This window comes from Ambystoma mexicanum, chromosome 7q, assembly GCF_040938575.1.
Source record: "Ambystoma mexicanum isolate Mex_15411 chromosome 7q, UKY_AmexF1_1, whole genome shotgun sequence".
In the NCBI taxonomy this organism is placed as follows: domain Eukaryota; kingdom Metazoa; phylum Chordata; class Amphibia; order Caudata; family Ambystomatidae; genus Ambystoma; species Ambystoma mexicanum.
Genome location: NC_090941.1, coordinates 993,875,500 through 993,901,952, shown reverse-complemented (window position 1 = coordinate 993,901,952; position 26,453 = coordinate 993,875,500).

Here is a 26,453-nt window from a genome sequence, read left to right as displayed (position 1 = left end):
AAGTCTGGAAAGAGGAACAGCCACAAGAAAAAATGTCATGCCAAGAAAAACCCGAGCAAAGTAACCGAAAACAAGAAACTAAGGTTCTGCATTACAGATCCAAAACAGAAAAATACAATAAGACCTCCAAAGCCCCACAAGAACGACTGTGGGTCCTCAAACTGGAACAAATTCCAGGAAACCACAATGATGTGATTTTGAATAGAAGCTCAGTACTAATACTATTCAACCATGTGCCCAAGCTGAGGACAATTAAAACGGATGACCTAAAGATTGTTGATCCAAGTCACAGGAAAGGTAAGGCGCAAACATATCTTCATATTTCTTCAACAACGATTAAAGACCTACTAAGAAGAGAAGCAAAAAATCTACTGAAGATGGGATACGACCTCACAGAGTCAACAAACAGTAGAGATAATTCTCGCACTATGCCCCTCGCCCCGAGGGGAAACGGAAAATCCCAAAGTGACTATACAAAAACTAAATCAATTACTCAAACATTCCAAAGAAACGGGGAACATTCGATGGCCAGAATAGAGCAGAGTGAGAACAGCGACACTACAACCCACGCTTCACCCGGTTCAAAGGGGCAAGTCAAACCTATCTCGAAGTACGACGCAACAGGCTCAAAAATGGACCTGAACATTCGAATGTCCACTACAAACATTCCATCTTGGGAAAACTTGCGAAAAACATTCAGCCAATCGGTACAACCTTCAACGTCGGACAAAACAGGAACCTTATCCAAGTCTACAGCAACAAGTCTATGGGCTTGGCTTCCAAAAGCACTAACATCAAAGAAATTCCAATAGCAACTCAAGTACTTGGACATCAGCCACATAGACCACCAGTCAACAGACGTGGGCAGACATGAAATCCGTCTATGTTCTTGGAACACGAGGGGTTTCTACCACTTAACCAACCCAGGCGAAATCCATCTAGGGGATTATGATATACTGGGGGTAATTCATAGAATTCAGCGCACAAGTGGCGCACGTGGCTGGCGCACAGTGTGCGCGTGCGAATCCCTGCGCCATCTGCGTGCACCAAAATACATTTCTGCGCACAGCGTATTCATGGATTCCAGCCACCAAAACCAGCCGTGGCGCACAGTGGCGCAGCGACCCTGCAGCAGCGCCAGTTTCGCCCCCAAGAACGCCCCTTGCGCAGGGAAAAGCCATCAAAATCCTCAATCCAGCGCAAAGGGCTCCGCTAACCCTGTACCAGCACGGCAAGCGGGCTACGTGTATCACTGGGGTGCGCGGGAAGTACCTCACGTCATTTCAGCTGGGTACGTGTATTTCAGGGGTGCGCTGGAAGTTCCACACGCGATTCCATCAGGGTACATGTACATCAGGGGTGCGCGGGAAGTTTCAAACGTGAATTCAGCAGGGTACGTGTATATCAGGGGTGCGCGGGAAGTTCTACACGCGAATGTCTTGGGTACGTGTATTTCGGGTTGCGCGGGAAGTTTCACACGCGATATCAGCAGGGTACGTGTATTTCAGGGGTGCGCTGGAAGTTCCACACGCGAATGTCCTGGGTGCGTGTATTACAGGGTGCGCGGGAAGTTTCACACGCGATATCAGCAGGGTACGTGTATCTCAGGGATGCGCTGGATGTTCCACACGGGAATGTCCTGGGTACGTGTATTACGGGGTGCGCAAGAAGTTTCACACCCGATATCAGCATGGTACGTGTATTCCAGGGGTGCGCTGGAAGTTCCACACGCGAATGTCCTGGGTACGTGTATTACGGGGTGCGCGGGAAGTTTCAAATGCAATATCAGCAGGGTACGTGTATTCCAGGGGTGCGCTGGAAGTTCCACACGCGAATGTCCTGGGTACGTGTATTACGGGGTGCGCGGGAAGTTTCACACGCGATATCAGCAGGGTACGTGTATTCCAGGGGTGCGCTGGAAGTTCCACCCGCGAATGTCCTGGGTACGTGTATTACGTGGTGCGCGGGAGGTTTAACACGCGATATCAGCAGGGTACGTGTATTTCAGGGGTGCGCTGGAAGTTCCACACGCATTTCCATCAGGGTACGTGTACATCAGGGGTGCGCGGGAAGTTTCACACGTGAATTCAGCAGAGTACGTGTATATCAGGGGTGCGCGGGAAGTTCCACACGCGAATGTTCTGGGTACGTGTATTACGGGGTGCATGGGAGGTCTCACACGCGATATCAGCAGGGTACGTGTATTTCAGGGGTGCGCTGGAAGTTCCACATGCGATTCCATCAGGGTACGTGTACATCAGGGGTGCGTGGGAAGTTTCACATGTGAATTCAGCAGGGTACGTTTATATCAGGGGTGCGCGGGAAGTTCCACACGCGAATGTCCTGGGTACGTGTATTTCGTGGTGCGCGGGAAGTTTCACACGCAATATCAGCAGGGTATGTGTATTTCAGGGGTTCCGTGGAGTACTACACGTGAATTGGCCATGTGGGTCCTCCCAGGTGTTCGCTCCACAACCTCCATGGCCCCTGCAGGCAGCCCACACCACGGGGGACTAGCCTGCACCCCCACTCATGTTCTCCTGCACCCCCACCCCCCAGCACTGTGGTGCACCCTCCACCAGGCTCCCACTCATGTCTCCCATCACCCCCACCCCCAACACTGTGGTGCACCCTCCACCAGGCCCCCACTCATGTCTCCCATCACCCCCACCCCCCAGCACTGTGGGGCACCTGCCAGCAGGCCCCCACTCATGTCCAACTCATGTTCCCCTGCACCCCCACCCCCAGCACTGTGGTGCACCCTCCACGAGGCCCCAACTCATGTTCCCCTGCACCCCCACCCCCCAGCACTGTGGTGCACCCTCCACCAGGCCCTCACTCATGTCTCCCATCACCCCCACCCCCCAGCACTGTGGTGCACCCTCCACCAGGCCCCCACTCATGTTCCCCATCACCCCCACCCCCCAGCACTGTGATGCACCCTCCACCAGACCCCCACTCATGTCTCCCATCACCCCCACCCCCAGCACTGTGGTGCACCCTCCACCAGGCCCCCACTCATATCTCCCATCACCCCCACCCCCCCAGCACTGTGGTGCACCCTCCACCAGGCCCCCACTCATATCTCCCATCACCCCCACCCCCCAGCACTGTGGTGCACCCTCCACCAGGCCCCAACTCATGTTCCCCTGCACCCCCACCCCCCAGCACTGTGGTGCACCCTCCACCAGGCCCCCACTCATGTCTCCCATCACCCCCACCCCCCAGCACTGTGGTGCACCCTCCACCAGGCCCCCACTCATGTCTCCCATCACCCCCACCCCCCAGCACTGTGGTGCACCCTCCACCAGGCCTCCACTCATATCTCCCATCACCCCCACCCCCCAGCACTGTGGTGCACCTGCCAGCAGGCCCCCACTCATGTCCAACTCATGTTCCCCTGCACCCCCACCCCCCAGCACTGTGGTGCACCCTCCACCAGGCCCCAACTCATGTTCCCCTGCACCCCCCAGCACTGTGGTGCACCCTCCACCAGGCCCCCACTCATGTCTCCCATCACCCCCACCCCCCAGCACTGTGGTGCACCCTCCACCAGGCCCCCACTCATGTTCCCCATCACCCCCACCCCCCCAGCACTGTGGTGCACCCTCCACCAGGCCCCCACTCATGTCTCCCATCACCCCCACTCCCCAGCACTGTGGTGCACCCTTCACCAGGCCCCCACTCATATCTCCCATCACCCCCACCCCCCAGCACTGTGGTGCACCCTCCACCAGGCCCCCACTCATATCTCCCATCACCCCCACCCCCCAGCACTGTGGTGCACTCCCCACCAGGCCCCAACTCTTGTTCCCCTGCACCCCCACCCCCCAGCACTGTGGTGCACCTGCCAGCAGGCCCCCACTCATGTCCAACTCATGTTCCCCTGCACCCCCACCCCCCAGCACTGTGGTGCACCCTCCACCAGGCCCCCACTCATGTCCAACTCATGTTCCCCTGCACTCCCACCCCCCAGCACTGTGGGGCACCCTCCACCAGGCCCCAATTCATGTTCCCCTGCACCCCCACTCCCCAGCACTGTGGTGCACCCTCCACCAGGCCCCCACTCATGTCCAACTCATGTTCCCCTGCACCCCCACCCCCCCAGCACTGTGGGGCACCTGCCAGCAGGCCCCCACTCATGTCCAACTCATGTGGACGCCTGCACCCCCACCCCCCAGCACTGTGGTGCACCCTCCACCAGGCCCCAACTCATGTTCCCCTGCACCCCCACCCCCCAGCACTGTGTTGCACCCTCCACCAGGCCCCCCACTCATTTCTCCCATCACCCCCACCCCCCAGCACTGTGGTGCACCCTCCACCAGGCCCCAACTCATGTTCCCCTGCACCCCCACCCCCCAGCACTGTGGTGCACTCTCCACCAGGCCCTCACTCATGTCTCCCATCACCCACACCCCCCAGCACTGTGGGGCACCTGCCAGAAGGCCCCCACTCATGTCCAACTCATGTTCGCCTGCACCCCCACCCTCCAGCACTGTGGTGCACCCTCCACCAGGCCCCAACTCATGTTCCCCTGCACCCCCACTCCCCAGCACTGTGGTGCACCCTCCACCAGGCCCCCACTCATGTCTCCCATCACCCCCACCCCCCAGCACTGTGGGGCACCTGCCAGCAGGCCCCCACTCATGTCCAACTCATGTTCCCCTGCACCCCTACCCCCCAGCACTGTGGTGCACCTTCCACCAGGCCCCCACTCATGTGCAACTCATGTTCCCCTGCACCCCACCCCCCAGCACTGTGCGGCACCTGCCAGCAGGCCCCCACTCATGTCCAACTCATGTTCCAATGCACCCCCACCCCCCAGCACTGTGGTGCACCCTCCACCAGGCCCCCACTCATATCTCCCATCATCCCCACCCCCCAGCACTGTGGTGCACCCTCCAACAGGCCCCAACTCATGTTCCCCAGCCAACATGTCATCACAATCTAGATCCCTGGTCCCTATGGTCAGCCTCCAAATGCAAAACACCCACCCGAGTATTGCATCCACCCACTTAGAAATGGCAATAACATGATAGAACCCCAATTGCAAGTTTGGAAACGAACACATGTCCCTCACATACACCCAATGGGTGTCAGTGAATCTCAGAACCCATATCATGATATGCATGAAACCAATGAGATGATACTACACATTGAAGTTTGAACAAAAAATATGTATTAAAGGAAACATAAATTGAATCAAAAATAAACAAACAGAAATGGGAATGTAAAAAAATAAAAAGAAGCATGTCCGTGAAAAAATGCAAAACCAAAAATCATAATCCAAAGGAATGGTGTCCAAAGTCACAGTCCACAAAAGAAAATCCAATGGAAAATTATAATTGAAAGCCATTGCTCCATGTGTAAATTGTAAAAAAACAAAAGAAAATCCAACAGTCAACTATGTACAGATGAACAAGCCAGGGTCCATGATCCCAACAGAAGAAATGAAACCTATCTAATAACACTACCTAATAAAAAAAAACTATATACAAAAATGTGGCCCATTGTCCAAAAGGTCCAAAAAAAATGCAAAACCAAAGGAAACCTAACACTAACTACAGAACTATGTACAAGGGCAGCGGGCTAGTCCGACGGCTCACTTTTGGATGTCCCGGGCCAGGGCACCATCGAACTCCTGCTCAATGTCCCGGAGGCGGTCCTCCTCCATGGCCCCGAGGGTCTGCAGGGCCGTCGACGTGTCCACCTCCAACCCCCTGCGGATTGCCTCGAGGCATTCGGCCCGCCTCAGGGCCCTCTGCATGGAGTTCTCCGCCCTGACCATCGTGAGCCGTGCCTCTTCCGCCCGCTGCCGCTCCGCATCTATGGCGTGGCCCAACCGCTGCCACACAGAAGACACTTTCTGTCCTGGGTCCACCTGCCCTCCGGCCGATGCCTGCCCTTCCGATGTCGAAGGCCCCGAGCCTTCATGGCTCCCACCACGTTGCTGCTGCTGCTGTGCCTCTGCCCGTGCACTGCCTCCTGCTGCCTGCACATCCTCCGCTGGCTGGGGTGCAGTTGTTGATGTGGCCACCCCTGCTGGACGTCCGACTCCCGACTGTGGCAGGGATGCCTCCTCCACCAGCTTGGCCGCACCGTCAGAGGCAGCTCCACAGGGCACCCAGGTGACTGATGGGTGGGAAGATGGCAGGGAGGACGACTGGCGCATAGGGGGTTCAGTTGAGGAGGGGGTCGCAGCAAGCCCCATCAAACGGAGGAATCCGGCCTGGGTGACCTGTCCCAGTAAGCCGACGCGGTCAACGAGCCATTCGAGATGACGTGCAGTCTCCTCATGAAAAGACTGCAGGTTACCTCGCATGGCCCGTTGACGCAACGCCACACCAGTCAGGACAGGCTCAACCCGGACCCGGATAGCCACGTCCGCAGGCAGAGGAAGGCCAGTTGTCGTGAGCTCATCCCCTGCCTGAAAACGGGTCTGAACGTAGGCATCCCTGCTGGTGCAAGATGATGCAGGGACAGGATCAGGGACAGAATTGCACACAGGCACCTCCGCGGCGGCCTGTGCTGCCTCCTGTCCCTGGTCCTGCACTGCACCACTAGCACCAGTGGAATCCCCACCTCCAGACCCCGTCTGTGTTGCTTGCACGGCCTCCTCCTCCACCAAACCCCCCACCAACCTGGATGACTCCGTGCCATCTTCCCCCGTTGGGCCCTGTGGGGTCCCAGCTGCCCCTTCTGCTGCCGAGGAGTCCAACTCCAACCTCCGCCTCTTGGACCTCCCCCCAGCAGCTGTGGCCGGGGACGCGCCACCGGACTCCACACTCCCCGACGAGATCACAACCTGGGAGGGGAGCCGGGCCTTGGTCTCCGGCTGGCGGTGGGATCCCCGCCGCTGTGCTCCACAGCACCTTCTCCGCCCTCTTCATCAGTTGACGCTGCAGACAGGGAGAAATAAAACACACGCATCAGGGCACTGTACAATGGACACATACACACATGACAGTTGTACATGAGTGGCATTCGCAAACCTCAGACATGCCATCACAATCCCCAACACACATGTCATTTCAACTCGCACACATGAGCCATACCACAGCCATATCGCACCTGCCAGCACCATCCATACACATACAACAGAATGAGCAGGCAAAGCTGAGCCAGACATAACATGCAACACAGGAAGTGCACTACACATGTACACACACCATCACACTTGCATGCATGTGTACACCTCTGCCAAGTGTCGCAGTGTTCAGATGGGCATCCATGTCACATCTGCCAATCAGGCTTCCACATCCTGCTGTCACATGCATCCATGTTGCATCACTGTTGCACCCTTGTCAAATACACACAAATGTACACAGTGCTGATACATGCAGCTGGAAACAACATACATGCGTGTAATTCGAGGAAAGGCCCTTAGCGCGTAAGCGCATCTGTACGCATACGCAATTTCAATGGACAGAAGGCCCCTCAAGCGCAAGAGCCCCTGTGACGTGACGCGCGCAGGCGTGCATGTGTAATCCGAGGAAAGGGCCCATGCGCATAAGTTACGTGACGCGCGCGGGCGTTTCCCTCAGCACGGGTTAAAGGTGAGCGGGCCCAGCAGTTCGCTGTACGTGCCTTTCGTGGAGACCGATGTGTGTTGCTGCTTCCTGTTGTTTTGCGCGCCATCACAACTTCACAGCTATCAAGGACGTATCTCTTCTTTTGGCGGGGGTATTGGCTACGCATGTTTTTCTGCATCGCGCTACTCAGACGGTGAGTCGCACACGCTCTTTTTCCCACTGCGGGTGCCCCTGTGTATCGCACCCATTTTCAATGTCATAGTAGTCTGTGTGTCCCACGCGTACGCGTTATTCGTGTTACTGGGTGCCACCGCGTACTGCGGGAGGTTGAATCCACGCGCGTAGGCTGCAGGGTTGCGTGCACGGTTTTACTGCAGTTTTGGGGTGCCTGAGCGTTACGTGACCCGTCACTACATCACCGGGGTCACATACAGTCTTGCAGGTGCAGGGGGGCTGTTAGCATCTTGCTTCCCACCCTCTTCACCCCAATTGCCCAGGTCAATTGTGGTGTACACCTCCCATTGGCACCACTCCATCTGTGCCGGCACTACTACATCTGTGCCATGGTTGGGAGGCCACCAAAGGTGAGGGGCGCCTCATCTGGGCGTACTCCTCGTGGCGGGCGTGGTCGGGGGCGTGGCCGTGGTGACCAGGGAGTAGGGGGACTCCAGGGTGTCCAGGGCGACCACAGAGGGGGAAGAGGCAGGGGTGCGCCACTTGAGCACAATGTTGTGCCATGTGTCGGTGCAGTCATGCCACCACCCCCTGTGGTTCCGGGGGATGCAGCTTCTGCATCTAGCACTGGCGCCCGTGTGACCGGCAGTCTGTTCCATCGACTGCCATGGGCCCAAGGGTAGTGGTAGCTGCAGGTGCAGCTGTGGACACCGCCACCCAGGCTCAGGGTCTGCCAGCGCAGGCTGCGTTGGCACTTGAGGAGCCCTTGGTAGATCTCCAACAGGCCAGGAGGGAAACCATTGGGGCAGGCCGGGCTGCTAAGACCAAGAGACGTGTCCCTGGGGCAGTCATGTCATCTGCTGCCCCGAACAGCCGGGTGTTGGCAAGTGCAGGGGCAGATGCACCCAACAACACCCCGGTTGTGAGTCTGCCAACCATAACTGTTGCGGTCAATGACCCTGCCACAGCTGATGTTGCTGCGCAGGGTCCATTAGAGGGCACCCAGCTGCCACTGACACAAGTCAGGCCTTTGGTCGTCCCTCCACCTGCCACTCCCTTGGCTCAATCCACCGAACCCACTGGCCATACTGGTCAGGGCGGCATTAGCCAGCCAGGGTCTGCGCCACAGTCCAAGAGGAGGAAGATTGCACCTGCAGCACAGGCTGGGACCCCACACACAGCCATGACCTCCTGCACGTCGAGGAAGAAGCCTTTCTGCAAGCAGGAACTGGACTTCCTCGTGGACCACGTGCGGGGCCACAGCCGTGACATGCTAGTGGGTGCCAATAGTCAGACTACGGCTGCCCAACGTGACACCCACTGGAAGCATGTTGCGGAACATGTCAGTTCATTCGGCCATGATGTGCGCACGGCGCAAGAGTACAAAAAGCGTTGGAATGACATCAAACGCAGCACTAAGGCTAAGCGTGCCTCTAATTACAACTTGACTCTGGTGACTGGCGGTGGGCCTGCACCAGAGGAGGAAGTGCTCACTCCGCATGAGGCACTCGTTGCGGAGTTCATACCACCGGAATTGGTCGAAGGAGTGGGAGAGATGCTGGACTTTGATGCCCAGTCCAGTGAGTGTTGATGCGTGTTTGTTGAGGATGTGTGTGTTTCACTTGTGGGATGTGTTGTGCATGATTGCCACTACATGTGACGTGTACATGGTTCTGATGTGTAAGTAATGCAATGTTTCCGTGATGCATGTCTCCTCTGCCTGCATGCGGGGACTCCATGTAGGCATGCTCCCTTGCCCCTCCTCCGCCACTCTGCACCCCAGTTCCACCTTTGCACTGGTCTGCTTCAATCTTGCCAATGTGTACTTTCTTGTTCATGCGTCCTGTGTAGATGCTAACTTCCAGCGTAGAATCTGACAGACATATGCCGTGTGGTACAGCCTTAGTACTTGATGCAGGGTATCTCACTTGTACTGTGCATAGGTCAGATGTCCCGCAGGGACATGAGTGCCCATTCATGCTCCATGTGCATTGCACGCATGCCCCTATGTGTCCTTGACTGGATGATCACTGTAATACAAGTCCTTGGTTACATACATTGTCTGGCATCTCATCAGCCTTCCCATGTCAACTGTGGCTCAGTTCTGCGTTGCACACATGTTTAGGCTCTGACAATCTGTGTGGCTCACAGGCCTCAGCCTGTTCAATGGCCAATGACTCTGTCCAACTGTTGTTGTGTCTTCTTCACACATGGGCGGCATCCAGAGTTTTAATCATGTGTCCTGCTTACTGTCCCAGCATCATTTGCAGTGTGGTCACTTGAGTCACATTAAGCTGTTGATGCCAGTCAACACTGCCTGTCAATACACAGGTGTATGGTCAGCCTTTTGATAACATGCTAGGCATCCCTGCTTTGGTACTGGGGTGGAGGGGTGCTTGGCTTCTAGATATGGTACACATTGAATGCACAATGCACGTGATGTCTGAATTTGACATTGCACTGCCTTCACATTTCCTGGCACACACCATGGAGTCCTTGTACATGTAGGTAGTGAGTGGCGTACACATTTTCTGCACTGCATAGACCCACTTCCATGGAAACTGCCACCTTTCAACAGGTCTGATCACAGAAGCAATTCAAAGTTGACCCAGCATGCATGTCAGGTTATATGTTGTGTGTCACATGTCTGCCTGATGCGTTTGCTGTCGGTGTGTGTGTGTTGTGTGCTTCTGACATGTGTAGTGACCTTTTTTCTCTCTATTTTTCAGGTGATGACGCAATGGAGGCGGAGGATGGTGTTGTCATGCCAGACACAGGGTTGTTACCACTAAATCAACCGGGCACTAGTGGGGGTCGTGGGGTGGTAGGCCACGAAAACCCCCAAGTGCTACAGTCCATCTTGTCTCTGGCTGCCTATGAGTCCAGCCTTGCTGACGACTCTGAAGTCCATGTTGAGTTAGATGAGCATCAAGTCCATGTGTCAGGGATGAGTGATTCGGATGTGGACACTCCTCTGTCCGTGACACCTGCACTGAGGGATCAGACAGTCTTGGTTCCTCCGCCCGTGGTGGATCGGGACGCAGGGTCACCCTCCACACCAGTCACTGATGTGCCTGGGACATCACGTCGACGGGGGCATGTAGTCGTGCAGCCGCGGGCGGTGCCAACACAGCGAGGCCCCCCGGTCCTTGGGTCCCGCAGGGGTCAAGCCCGGCAACGTGGTCGCCGCGCGCAACCGCAGTATACTGAGTGGGAGCAAGACATGACTGCCAATTCCGAACGGCAGGGGGCAGCAATGGAGAACATCGCTGAGAGCATGGAGCGTGTGGCCCGATCTGTGCTCCCCCCTGCTTAGCAGGTGCTTCTGCAGCAGCAGGCGGCACGGTCCACGGCCCGCTCGCTCAGGCTGGGCATGGCGGCCTCAGACAGGGCACGCCAGGCTGAAATGTCGTCTCTGCATCAAGCAATTGCTGCTCACGCAGAGGCGCACATGGATGCCCTGAGGGAGGAGTATGCTTCCCTCAAATCCACTCTGGGTGTCCTTATGATGTCCCAGAGGCAGCGGGCAGAGGAGAGGTTTGCACAGCTTGAGCGTACCATCTCGGCTGAGCTACAGGCTTGCCGGGAGGTGCAGCGGTTGTCCAGCAAGGCCTTGCAGGAGGAACTCTGTGTTACACGTGCTACCTTGCAAGAGGAAGCACATGTATCACGTGAGGTTCTGCATGCAGACCTACGTCACATCGCCACACAGAACCAGGCTCACCCGTCCGGCAGACTTGCTGCCGACGAGCGGCAAGCTGCGGCTAGCCGTGGCCAGGCTACTGTGCCATGTCCTCCTTTCCAGGATGAGCCAGACTTGGACGACCATCTATCTTCCACATAGGTCGGGCTGTGCAGGCGTTGAGCCCATGGAGGTTTTTTTTTTGGCTCAGCATCATCGCATGTGGATGTTGAGCAGCACCCTGTACCTCCCCCCTCCTGGGTGCCTCCCCTCCCCCCGGGTCGTATGTGGCCATTTTTGATTTTTCTTTTAGTTTAGTTAGTTAAGTTTCTGTTTGATAGTTAGTTTAATTAGGTAATGTAGGTTTTCCATAGTTAGTGTAATTAGTTAATATAGTTTAAAATTGCTTGTCTATTGTGCTTTCATGTGACGGTGCGGTGCTTTGTGGCTTTTGAAGGCATCCGCTGTCTGTTCCAGCTGGGCCCTTCAGGCTTGTCTTGTGTATGTGTTTGCTGCTTGGGGTCCTTGACTCACATATGCCACTCCTGCCTCCCTTATCCATGGCGTCGCAAGGTTGGTTCGGTGTCACAACCTTTTACACAAGGGCTTTGGACTGTCATATCTGTGGCATGTCTGGTGCTGTGTGACTTGTGTTTACACCCCTAGTGGGGATGATGTTGGTGTTATTGTCCACTGTTCAGCTTTTGCTAGATGGGGTGTTTCATGATTAATGTGTACATTCATTGCTATGCATTGTGTAGTATGTTTCTTATTTTACTGTACACGTGCTTGTTGCAATTCATGCCGTAGATTTTGTTCCTCCATTTGGATGTGAAAGACGGACTGATGGTGTGATTTCTGATGTGACTCTCTGACATGGTCAAGTAATGAGATGCCTGAAGAGACACACACAGATGACTTTGAAGCATTAATCATGTGTTTAATGCCCTTTCTGCAGGGGGATGAGCCTGGAGAGCACCTTTGCCAGCAGACATGGCCCATTGGACGTCGGAATTCTGGACACGTTTGTTGGTGCCCACATGCGCATGTGTGCACAAGCAGAGGCACAGGGATTGCAGACCTACATCCTAGAACTGCTGACGTGTTCCAAGGAACTCCAGGCAAGGTGAGCAGCACAGGGGGGCCACAACACAGCAAAGCTTGCACCAGGCGAGTTGCACATGCAGGCTCAGTCACAGCACTGAATGTGAGCTTGGACGAATATTGGTGTTGAAGCACACAATGCAGCTCAGATGTGTTGGTGGACTGATGGCTGTTGATTGTAAGGTTGTCTGGGACACCTGCAGGGGCAGTGGCACATACCCTCCGGTACACCAAGGTCCATTGAGGCACTTGTATCAACCATGTAGCCTTCCGATACATGGAAAGGGGCAGCTCACAGGGACATACAGCAAGGGACATACTCGGGTGCAGTGCATTTCATTTCCATGTACATTTTGATAAATGCACTGCCAACTTTGTTTCGGTCATGGTGGTACACAACTTGCTCTGAAGTCATGGCTTGCTATATTGGTAGGTCTGCTTACCCAGGGAACATTGCATGTTGTGTGAATTGTGACACATTGGTGTTCCATTTGCCACGCACCCACCGGCGGCTGACTTACTGCATTGACTGTGTATAACCCATCACAGGGGTAATGTTATATATGGGTACGAAGCATCTACACCAGATTGTCTGTTTGTAGAGTAGTTTGTTGCTATGGGGCATGTTTGGTGGTGTGTTTTTGTGTAATTGGCACGTACAGGTTGTTGACTGTGGCTCTCTTTGCAGCATTGCAGTGCTCCTGTAACCGGACCTGAGAGTGCGCAGGCAGGAAGCCAGCACTCAAAACCAGAGCTAAGTGTCTTGTTGTTTTTCTTTCAAACTGCTCTGCATAAGCTTGCTGGGGGGTGCACTAATGCATGGATGAATGTGTAATTCAATTTGGTATGTTTTTTTCCCCCTAATCACCCGGAATCCTATGCAATTTTGAACCCTGCAGCCTGTACCCGGTGTTCCTGCTTCCCGTACCTATCCAAGCAACGTTCCCTAACCCTCTTTCCCCGCTGGGGTTGCGGATGCCTGTGTAAGCCCCAAACTTGCAAGCCCCAAAACCCTAGAGGGGGTGGTTGGTTCGTGCCACTCCTAAGCCTGGACTTTGTTTGGATTGTGTATGTGTTCATGCAGGTAGTACATTTTTGTGCATTCCCTACTTTCATGTGTCATTCCTCCTCCCCTCTCCTGCCACTCATTCCAGTTATCCAGTGTGCCAACACCTGTCCCGACTGCATATCCCTGACCCTCCTTCCCCACCAGGGTCTCAGGGGCCTGTGTAAGTTTGACCTTGCAGGCACCCGGGACACGGTGGGGGTGGTTGTTTCGTGACACTCCCCCGCCTGTACACGGGACCTGTGACAGTATACATCCGTTCATGGTGTATCATTCTATGTTATGTACCACACATGGTTCACATCCTGTTGTGACATTGTTTTACTGTGCTACCTTGGTTGTTGCATCATTGTGGTAGTACTTGGTCTTTGTGAGGTACTTCTACGTCGAGTCATCTACTGGAGGGTGTTCTGGTTTGTTTTTCTGGCTTGGATTTTGTGATTTTGGAAATGAGTGTGGATTCTGAGGGTGCAGGCACCTTTTTACACACAAGGTGGGAGATGGTGACGAAGGGGAAAGGTGATCCTGTGGCCAGGTGGAATTGAGGGTTGAAGGCTCCATGACCCAGGTGCAGTTGTTCAGTGGGTCATGGTCATTTGTGAGGGAGGGGGGGGGTTGTTGTTGATAGTTGCCTTGCCCTGCAGTGTGATGGGAACCCTGACATTGTAATAGTGGTATCCTATGTACATGTTGTGTTCTGCTGATCAATGCCTGTTCATGTGTTGTGTTTACCTTTCAGGTGCAAGGGGATAGTTGTGGTTTGACATGCTGGGGTGTACACATGGTGAATGTTCACATGTGATGTGTAGAGAACACTGATGGTCACTTGATTGCACATGCATATGTTGAGTGCATGTCCTTGCTGACCCACACACTTGCACTCTGATGCACTACATGTACAACCACCCTTGCATATCCACGTGTACACTGTTTGCCTTCTGGTGCCCACTGTGTCCCTGCAGCACATGTTCTGTGACCAATTATGGATCCTGTACATGCTTAATTTGCTTTTTGATGTGGTCTGTCGCTTAGATGTGATGCTCAGGGTGTGCATCACACACAATGGCTGTTCACTGTGCTGTGCGCTGAGCAGTGTGTTGCAGGAGTAGGACACAGCACACAGAAGCTGCAGTGTTGATTTTGCAATGCACAATGTGCATGTAGACAGGCATTCATTGTTATGTTACGTCCTATGTTACGTTTACGACTCTTGTAATGCATTTGGAAATGACTTATTTTGGGTGGGAGGTTGTTGGTCAGTCATTTCATCTGATTCCAGGTCAGGCATCATTGTCTGATGCCGCTGTACATTTTGGACATGGCAATGTGTACCTTATTGTTACTGTGTTGGTGTATGGATATTACTTGCCATGTTATGTTGTGGTTTGGGAGGGTTTGAGTGACATAACAGTGATGGCCATGGCCTGTTTTGCAGGTGTGTGTGATTCACACCTTGCATGTCAGGGTCATCCACTTCTCAAAGCAACTAGCTGGGGGTAGATCTCTCTCCGCGGCAGGGCCCTCCCTCTGGAACAGCCTTCCTGCCTCACTGGAACTTGAGGAGAACCATCGCCGGTTCGGGAAGCACCTCAAGACCTTCCTCTTTGCTTCTGCTTTCTCTCTGCCTCTCCCTTGCTAAATTCTTCAGTGGAACTGCACTGGATCTGCAACTGGGCCACTCTCACCGACCTCGGTCCCTGGCCCAGCCACTCTCCACCTGCACTGCGGGCCTGTCTCTCTATCCCTACAGCCCCCCCCTTCCCAGCACTTGTCTGCACTTACCTTTGCAGTTGCCACCAGCTGGCCTATGTATTTGTTTTTTGGTCTACTTACCCTGTACTGCACCCCCCCCTCCCCTTCCCCTTGCACTTTTCCCTTCCCCCTACCCCTGCACTTGCACAATCTAAATGACACCTGGCCTAGTAGTACTGTTGTCTGTCTTCCCTTGTTCCCCCCTCCCTGCCTCATCGCACCTTGAAATACTTGTGTATAGGCCATATCATGTCATGTCATATGTGTGCCTTTTGGTCACACAGGATAGCTTGTGTTTAAGTAGCTAGGTATGCAGACAATGTGGCACTTCCATGGCAACTATCTCAGGGCGGTAGGGTTGTGACAGTTGACTGTCTCTTTGTCATCATCGATTGTCACCTGGTATGTGCCAGGCCTGTGTGCACTCCGCAGGGGTGGGAGTTTAGGTGAAAAATGTGGCCACAAGCTGGGTCCGTGCTTCCTCGCCACGTGCCCTGTCCCCTCCCATGGGCAGCGCCTGTGCCTGTGGTTGGGGATGTGGGGGCACCACCATGTCCACCGGGACGCCCTGCCGTGTTGCAACATTGTGCAGGACACATGCTGCCACAATGATCCTGCACACTACTGGTGGTGCATAGAGTAGCTGCCCGCCAGAGCGGTCAAGGGAGCGGAAACGTGACTTGAGCACTCCGAATGTGCGCTCCACTATGGCCCTGGTTGCAATATGGGCGACGTTGTATCTTACTTGGGGTGGTGTGGTGGGGTTCCGGATTGGTGTCATCATGTGGTTGCTCAGAGGGTAGGCACTGTCCCCTGGGGAGGTGTAAATGGTTGTGATTATTGGGGTTTGTTTATTTGTGTGTGTGTGTGACATGCATGCATGTGAAAGGGCATTTGTACTCACCTAGGAGCCAGGTGTCGCCATGCTGCCCAGCTTCCAGGGCCCGGCTCAGGGTGGACATTCTGTATATGAAACTGTCATGGGTGGAGCCAGGGTAGTTTGCATAGACAGAGGTGATGATTCCCTTTGCATCGCATACCACCTGTACATTGATGGAATGCCATTGCTTGCGGTTTCGGTAGATGTGCTCAGTGGCCCTAGGTGGACGTAGGGCCACATGGGTGCAATCTATGGCACCGAGCACTTTGGGGAAGTGTGTCACCGTGAAAAAATCCAGGACAACGGCCTGCCTTTCTGCGGGTGTTCTGGGCATGTATATGTGCCTGCGGACTGAGGGGCGCGCTGTCATGATTGCCAGTACCTGGTGTAGGCAGCGTGAATGCGTGGCCTGTGAGACCCCCCCCACTATGGCAGTGGTCCGCTGAAATGACCCAGTGGCCAAAAAATGCAGGACATTGAGCAGCTTCTCCAAGGGGCTCAATGCTTGGGAGCAAAGGGTGGGGGATGTAAGGTCATCTTCCCACTCTCTGACCAAGTCTAGGATGATGTGGGGTGGAAACCTATACTTGCCATAGACCTGGTCATCAGGCATCCCAAAAAGGCTTGTCCGTGGTGCGAAAATGCGTGCCCTGGCTATTCTCCTCCTCCTGTGGTGTCCCACGATCAGTGCTGCGACAAATGGGGCATTCATAGTAGCTGTATATATGTGTCGTAGCTGTATAGACCTGTTTGTTGTTTGAGCGCACTTTTATACTGTGCGCGGGGACGCTTCCGCCTGCCTTCGTGTGGCGGACGCGTTGACGCCTTGTGCGTCTTTTGCCGTGCACGGGTTTCCCGTATTCGAATCCATGAATACGGGTTGTTGGCGTGCGTGTGGGCGTTCCGTGTAGTTCCCTGCAGTACTTCCCCAGTTACGCCTTCTTTTTCACACGTTATTCCCCATCCCGCGTGTTAAGCCCACTGTTCCGCCCACTTTGGTTGTGTGCGCCGCGCTATGTGCGCTTTTGCTGTGCGCGTAGCGCACGCCATTTGGTGGAGTGTGTGCCCGCGTGCACCATGCCAGGATTTGGCGCACGGACAGCAGGAAACACGCGCAGCGTCTTCCTTGAATCGCACGAGTGCGCTGGGTTTCTCACGCTTGCGCCACCTTGCGCCTGCTTGCGCTGGGATTTTCGGCGCACTTTTGTTCCATGAATCGACCCCTAAGTGTATGACAATAGTAAAGAATGAATGGATGGGAGTACAAATATTGCTTAAACTAGGCGACAAAGGCATTGATGGAGTTCATAAAAGAGAGGAAAGGAAAGAGCGAGAGAAGAAAGAAAGTGGGAAAGAAGAAGAGAGAATATACAAACAAGAAAGTGTTAAAGAATGTAAACAAAGGGAAGAAAAGAAAAAGGTATGAGATGAGAAAAGAGGAGAGATTAGAAGAAAAGAAAAGAGAAGAGGAAGAAGTTCAAAGATAGAAAGTATGTAGGTTACAGAGAAGGTGAGAGGAAGATGAATTGAGGGAGATAAAGTGAAGAGAAGAAGAAATGAACTAAGTAGGGGATTAAACGATGATGAGATTGAATATATATGCTTCAGAAGCATAGTGCCCATAGAAGCACAAGAACGAGCTGGAGACAAGAGAGGAACACAACCATCCTTTGGGGGGGTTGGTTGCAAGGAATATTAGGGATACCAACATGGAGAAAATAGGACACAAAGACTATAGGGACAACGATTGGGAAATTATATAGGCAAATAAAGGATAAAGGAGGATGCAAAACTCAAGAGAGTGAACGAGAAGCATTCTTTAAGGAAACAGGAGGAAGAGTGGATGATGTCATAACAGATGGTCATAGAAAAATGTAAACATTTCTTTTAGCAGGTTAGATCTTGATGATGTAGGAGAAGATAGCAGTCATACGAGTTGGGGCATAATGAAGTCAAATGAAGAAAGGAGAGAAACTGAGAGCGCAAAAAGAGGGCAAATGTGGATTTTCAAGAGAATTGAGCGTAGATGAAGGGGTAAAATGGTCAGATTTAGAGGACCCCATAGAAAAATATAGAAAAAACACCAGAACCGACACCATATACTGAATTACCGCAAGCACAATCGTACAGTATAGAGGATATATCATCACCTTGTATAACCAGATTAACAACATTGCCATGACAGATACATAAGGGAGAGGAATATGCTGCTTGGAAGATCAGGAGTGTGGGCAGGTATGACTATGGAACAGGATTTTCACAATTCCCACTATTAGAGAAAAGGGGTGGAGGGAACGGGGGAGGGGGCAATCAAAATATATTCCATGGCTCCATATGGATAAAGAGAATTTAAAGTGCACACTACCAAGTTTAACTTCTGGTTCAGGAAAATGGATTTCAGAATTAGAGGAAAGGAGATCAGGAATGACCTTAGCCACAGGTGGTATTGAAGGCCCATTATCAGCTATTCTAGGGGAGAGAGCTAGAGAAATTTGGAAAAGAGCAGAACATCCCAAAGTAACTGTACAAAACACGGTGCATGATGGAGCGCCATTTAATATTTGTAGAGCAGATGTGTGGCGAGCACTTGGAGTACAATTTCCTGATACATATGATAGTGGGGCGATAATGACTAGGAAAATGAGAGAGGATGAAGACCCTATTACTTTTATTCAGGATAATTCAGGACAGATGGAGTTTGGAGACGAATGAACCGTGGGATAAGATGGTAGCATTATTTTGCCATATTTTATGTCCTGGGCTACCATAGCCGGTGCAACGTCAGTTAAAGAAAACAGGTGGGAATGGAAGCAAAGCTGTGGCCAGAGATACAATTGGCAATTGTGCATTATTGTAGAATATTAAAGGAGAAAGATAAAAACTAAGCCGAGGGTAGGAAACAGGAAGAGTCAAAGTTGGTGCAGAAAAAATTATAAAGCTTTGCCATGGATGGAGTGGAGTTGACAAGTAATGAGGGAGCTACCGCAGCAGCATAATGTAGCATATGCCATAGATCAGAACGGGTATAATTTTATGCCAAGAGGCAGAGGGAATCGGCCTCGAGGGGTAGGACGAGGATGATTTCAAAACCCTCAAGGAAGGGGAGGATTTAATGGTGGACAGTCACATAAATTTGCCAATCTCCAAGAGGGGGGATGGGATATGCTCCATGGTATAATACAGATGCAGAAGGATATTATGCCCAAAATCAAACGCAACCTCAGACGTATGCACCACAATCAGAGCAAATACAGCAAGTACCAATACAGATGCAAGCTGCACAGGTGCAACAACCGCAAGCACCTTTGCAGATGCAACAGGCACCAACACAAGTACAAATACATTTCAATGCAACAGACAGGGGCATCACAATGGCAAATGGATACAGGAGTCACGCAAATAGCTGCACCCAAACCAGGGAGTGTGACTGTGGTAGAAGGGAATCCTTTCACAGGCACAGGGATGAATTTATACCCACAATAGGACAGCCCACAGAATGACCTGATGTGTTCAGTACCATCCGTAACACCGCACCCCCAAGAGGAACTAAGGGTCAAGGTGACGATAGAAGGCAAGACATTTTTGATTTCTTATAGACACTAGAGCGACTCATTTCTGTGTCCATGAGGGAAAATATTCAATGTCAGGCATTGCCATGAATGCGCAGGGATTTTCTGCGGTGTTGAATTTAGTTCCATTTACAGACGAGTTACCAATTTCTATAAGAGAACACAACATGTCTATACCATTATTATAGTCTAGACAAACGCTGGTTAATATACTAAGGTGTGACTTAATGACGAAGCTTAACATGAATATATCTTTTACTGACAAAGGAATAGTGTGCTCTTCTCCAGGTATGCATTGTGCAAATGTGAGAGAGTTTAGATTATCATTTACAGGTAAGAAAGCCTTACGAGGAGTCCCTCTAGATGAGGAAGTGTTTTTATATGGAGTGACTATTTTATTATCATGGTTGCCCAAATTAATCAGTAAATTGTTAAGAATACCTGATACGTTTTTGTTCAGGCCAGATATCCCTATGGATGACGAGGAAGTGTGGCTCATCCCTTTAGAACTAGAAGCAGCAGTAGTTAGAGAAGAATGGTTGATGCTTCACGGCACAGACAATGACTGAAGGGGTGGAGAACAGTGATAACCCTGAATGAAGGATATAGGTTGACGGATTTGAAAGGCAAGGAGCTATTCAGGGATGTCTATTCAAGTGAAGAGTTAGTATTTTTTGTAAGTCTTACTTACTGGATTAAAGTAGAGGGTAATACCACAGAGACTAGCATTAGTAAAAAGGAAGCCACCATTATTTTCAGGAAGACTTGAAAAAAGTACCAAGTATTTTATAGACTACAAGTCCATATGATGTGGGCTTATTGAAAGGAGTGGGAGCAGTTAAAATTAAGCTCAAATCAGGAGGCATTTTGCCACATGCAAAACATTATCCGATGTGCAGAGAGGCAGATGAATGAATATCCGAAACTATATCCACCTTAATGAAGCATGGCATCTTGGTAGCATCTGATTCTCTTTGTAACACGACTGTGTACCCTGTCAAAAAATCAACTGGGGGTCGTGAAGATTTATCTAGGACTTGAGACCCCTAAACAATATAGTTAAAACTGAGTTTCCTAAAGTTCCAAATCCAGCGAAAATATTGCATAATATTCTCTCGACAGCCAAGTATTTCACTGTTGTAGATTTATAAAATGTGTTTTTCTCAATTCCCCTTCATCAAGACTCACAGGATTTTACTTAATTTTAATATAGAACGATTCATCTGAAACATACTTGTTTGCCTCAAGGGTATTGTGAGTCCCCGTCAATCTTTAATAGAGTCCTTCAGGTGGACATGGGTAATGTTCAACTTCAAAATGTCATAATTCAATAGGGTAATGATATTTTGGCGTGTAGCGAGACAGAAGAAAACTGTAGAGAAGACTAAGTCAAACTTACCATTATACTGGCAGAAAATGGGTACAAAGTATATAAGGATAAATTACAATATTGTCAAGAAGAAGTACTGTATATAGGACAATTGATCTCACACGAAATGAGAAAAGTGACACATGAAAGAGCAGAGGGTATAATGAGGACTGAACAACCAAAAACAGTAAGACAAATGCAACCATGTTTAGGTTTATGTAATTATTGTAGGGCCAGGGTCTTTGAACACAGTACAGATATGCAACCACTTTTGAAAGGACTCAAAGAGGTACAGAGGGCTAAAAATAAATTAGCATGGACAGAGGAGATGACTGAAGGATTTCATGAATTAAAAAATATGATTAGTTCAGCTCCTGTATTAGGAATTCCAAAATATAGTGAAGAGTTTTACTTATTCTCTCTTTCAAATGAAGAATTCATGACTACTGTACTTACACAGAAAACGACACTAGGACATGGTCATAAACCATTGGCTTATTATAGTGGGATTTTAGATCCAGTTTTGAAAGGGCATTATCCTTGTGAGCAATCTTTAGCAGCTGCTGCATTTGCAATTGAAAAAGCCTCAAGTATAACCATGGGCTGTACAGTAACGTTATTTGTGCAACATGCATTATTTGGAATTTAGGAGAAACCCAAAAGTACATTGACAATACAAAGAGCGTCATGGTATGGGGTAATTATCTCAAACCCTGCAATCAATATTGTTAGGTGTAGCACAGTGAATCCAGCAACGTTTATAGCTGAACCAGTGGGAGAAGATTATGATGTGCATGACTGTACAACATATACCGAATGCTATGATGATATTTCCCAAGTTAGAGAAAATTCTCTAGGGGGGGGAGTGGTCTTTATTGATGGGTCATCGAAAACTGATCAAAAGGATGGGTGTGAGACATAAGGGATCGGCAGAGGTAAAGCTGAACCGAGAGGGTAAATTTGAGGTAATGATTAGCAGGAGATTGTCCCCAAATTACTCAGCACAGGCTGCAGAATTACCAGCGCTTATTGACATGCTGCAAAGCTTTGAGGATGAGGAAGTGACAGTGTACTCCGACTTCCCCTCTGTGACGTTAATCGTACATGCAGGTCTGTCACGTTGGAAAAGGAGGGGCTTCTTCTGTGCTGATAGCACACCAGTGCAACATGCAGGTTTATTAGAAAAATGTATTGAAGCATGAAGTTTTCCAGAGACTTTAACAGTTGTAAAATGTGCCGCCCATTCAAAGAGAACAGATTTAATCTCTTGTGGAAACAAAGCCAGAAAAGCAGCCTACTCTCCAACCACATCTGATGGTGAAGTAAACAATATAAGGCAGGCAACACAGCGATGCATGCTGGTTAAGGAAGGATTTAATATGACATTCATTGTGCATCACAGGAAGAAAAGAGTTATGGAGAAGCAGGGGTGTTTTCTATCCCCCACTGAGGCGATTTGGAGATAGGATAGCACTGGAAAGCCAGTTATGCCTCTAGCCTTATTGAGGGTAGCTTTGGAGCAGCTTCACTACCCAGCACATGTGACTTGAGAGAACCTAGCAGCTACAATTGCAGAGGAATGGTTTGTACCCAACCCATGTGAACATGTGGCACAGTTTATCATAAAATGTATTGTGTGCCAGAAATGTACTGCCGGACACACTTTGCGAATAGTGAGAGGAGTAATCCCCAGACCCAATGGACCATTACAGCACCTACTTATAGATTATGTGGATATGCTGCAAACATGGAATGGCTATAGATACATGCTGATTGTAGTATGTCCCTTTTTTTATGTGGTTCAAGGCAGATCCATGCACACACCTTGATGCTGCGTGTGCGATAAGTTCCTTGTGCACAAAGTATTTCCAAGATGTGGTGTGTGCAAGGTTTTGCGATCCGACAATGGACCACACTTTGTAAATGAGCTATTTCAAAATATAGTTTTGTTACTATGCTTAAGGCATAAGTTTGCATCAGGTTATCATCTGCAATCAAACAGTATTTGTTCAAAATTAAATGGTCTTTTAAAGGAAAGGATAGCACAATTAAAAGTCACCTTTAAGAAGGGATGGCTACATTGCCTACCCCTTGCACTATATGCGTTGCGGAATCTGCCTGGATCAGATCACCATCTAACTCCTCATGAGTTGGTGACTGGACACCATATGAGAACTCCTATCACTCCCCCAAAAAGATTAAATACAGACATCCATAGAGTAGCAAGGGCATTAGGTGATGAAATGCATGATTATTTGAAAGCAATGACCGCAAGTGTTTCTTTCATGTCTCAACAGCTCCAGAATCAACAGGTGGGGAAGTAGATAATCAGATTGTTGATTTGGAAGATACACTCAAACCACTAATCCCATACCCAGGGGACCAGGTGCTGGAGTGCAAATTTGTATGCACCTCGAGTACCCCATGTAGTGGAGGAAGTGAGCCCTACTGCCGTCAAACTGAGAAGAAGGCGAGCATGGATCAACCTACATGACGTTAAACCTTATAAAGGAGAAGCCCTGCCTCATCCTGCCACTGCTACTATCCCCACTGAAGCAAGTGAAGAATTTCCGCCTGTGCCGACCAGAGCGATGTTCAAAAGCCAAGACAAAGAAAGAGAAGAAAATACAGAAAGTTTAGATTAGGGTTTCCTAAGGACTGATGGACTTGCAGTGATCCTGGAACATCTTCTTTAGAATAAATTGAAAGGAACAATGAGACAGAAGAAGTAGACGCCAGAAGAAATGAAAAACACCTTGTTTTCCATGTTACCCATTGTACACACATTCTTACTTGCTGTTTTCTCCTACATAGTGCAGTCTTACCCAGCTTTAATCAGAAGAAACATGGATATTGTGACAGTTCTCGGAAACCCAAAAAATATCGCTATGTTTTGAGAATGATTGTGGCGATCATTTTACAGTTTGTTTGTTATAAAATGTGTGAGTCGCTGTTATGACTGACTTTCCTGCTTGGTACCTGTTCCCTGGATGGATGGTGTATGAATTCAGGGTGTGATATCATGAATGGAATATCCTGTGAGTTCTGGGATGTTTCAGTTTCAATGTGATTCGACCCAGGGCAGTCAGAAGATGTGGCTTGGGTGTTGGGAGCCAGTGGGCTCCCCACTGTACGTCTTTTATCTACTGATGTACCTGATGTTACCTGATGAACTTTATAAATTGATTAAAGTATCCTGATGAATGTAGCTGTGGCCTGTCTGAGCATCCTTTTGAGTGCCCTCAATCTTTTAAATGCAACAACTGGCGACAAGCTAGTCTTTGGTGCAGATCCAGAAGAAGACAGGTACCTGTGTGTGTGAAAGAGAGAGGAGAAATGAGACTGCTGCGGGGGTGCAGAAGGAAATGACAGATCAAAAGAAAGAAAAAAGGGGACCCACTGCCCCCCAGTAATGCTGTCCCACCACCCAGGGGGGAGAAAAAGGGGGCACAGAATAGGTGCCTGAAGGTGTGGCAGTTGATCAGCTACAGAGCCCTGACACAAATGGTTAATGGACACCCTGGACAAGATAAAAGCATAGCTGGTGAAGTGAGGCTGGTAGCTCAGGACTTAATGCCTCAACATGTGAAGTGGGGGCATCCATAAAATCTGCCAGGCGAATTTAAGCATTGATGGAAAAGGCCTGTGCGAAGTTGAGAAAGTCAGGGACATTTGTGACAGAAAATAGGGCTGGAAATAGGGCGGTGTACTAAGCCCTGAATGTTGTCCTGTTGAGCGCACTGTGTCCGGTTCAAATCTCTCCAAGAGTAAATAATAAAATAACTACTGATAAGGAATCATAACGCCACACAGGGAAGTCTGGGAATCTCCTGTATGAAGCTGGAGAACGGCGTGTTCTGGGGCATTGGAGAGCTTGGTTAATCCATCTTGTGTGTGACCGCAGTGACCATTGGAGGTCCGTTGAGCTCTGTTACTGCTATGCAGTAGTGACGTCAGTGCGTGTGGTGGGAGTGATGGTGAAGCCCTGGAATTCTGCAGACATTGCGACCACTATTTGTAAGGTTCAGAGTTAGCTGGAGCAGGAGGATGAAGTAAAGGACTGCTGGATTGCTGAACGTGAGGCGTGATTACATCATGTTTTCATCTTATTATCTCTGTTGGGTAAGGCACACTTGGGACTGGTAGTCACAAAGCAGGGGGGCACTGAAAAAACAGTATGCAGGGTGAAGCCCTAACAGGCAGGTGTATTATCACAAAGAGGAGGGCAACACACAACTGTGTGTGATTTTGTAAAAATGAAGTGAAGGTTCCCTATACCAAGAGGTCTCAGAAACACCTTTTAACACTCTTCTGCCCATATCCACCCATTAGGATACCAGTGACCAGGGACAGACAGAGGTAGAACAATTTTCGGATTGTTATTTTTCTTCAAAAATGATTTCTCTTTATCTTTTTTTCCTGTTCCTTTTAGATAAGCGGTCCATCAGCGCCTTCTAGGGAATACTCCCCCTTTGGGACTAGGTAGGGACTGTGAGCTATTCGATCTATCCTCCTGTCTTCGACACTGATCCTGTAACTCCTAGGCCACTGTGTTTCTGAGACCTCTTGGTATAGGGAACCTTCACTGCATTTCTACAAAATCACACACAGTTGCTTGTTGCCCTCCTGAAAATCCTTTGGTTACGGTAAGACACCAGGATGGCGCCCCTATCATGGATGTCCTGCAAATTTCACAGACAGCCATGAGATTGTGTACTTTATGTTGCTCTTTGAGAGCGTGACTTTCTTCTGAGCTTGAAGGCTATTGCCAATCAGTCCTTATAAAGAAAAAGAGAAAAAAAGGAATGTCAACTTGTTTTACCTGCTTGCTTGTACTTCATCATTTTTCTGGGGTAATGTGTTGAGTGCATGCATGCTGGTAATGCTGTGCTATATGAGTAGTGTTGCAAAGTTTCTGGTTGTGATTCTGGGTTTGCTAAGGATGTGCTGAATGGCCCGGATATAATATTTTAGTGAAAGGCTAGTTTAACAGTTTGCCTAACCATATGTGTTTTATTGACATTTGAGTTTGTTGGTGAGTGTGCTAGTGTTGAATATGTGCAGACTTTTAAGCACTTCCAACTTTATGCTGCATTATGATATGTTTTCAACAGTATCTGTCAGTTATAACTATTTGAGGCTTTGGAGCATTTAAGTAGCGCAAGCAACATGGACTTCAAGCCCAGCTCTAGCAGGGGGCTCGTGGGGCCAGCCCCCCAAGCGTCAGCCTCTACCCCCCCCCTAGAAAGTAGAAAAAATGTGTGGGTTCTCCCATATTTTTGTTTACGGGGGGTTGAATCTGTACTATAGGGAGTAGCATATAGA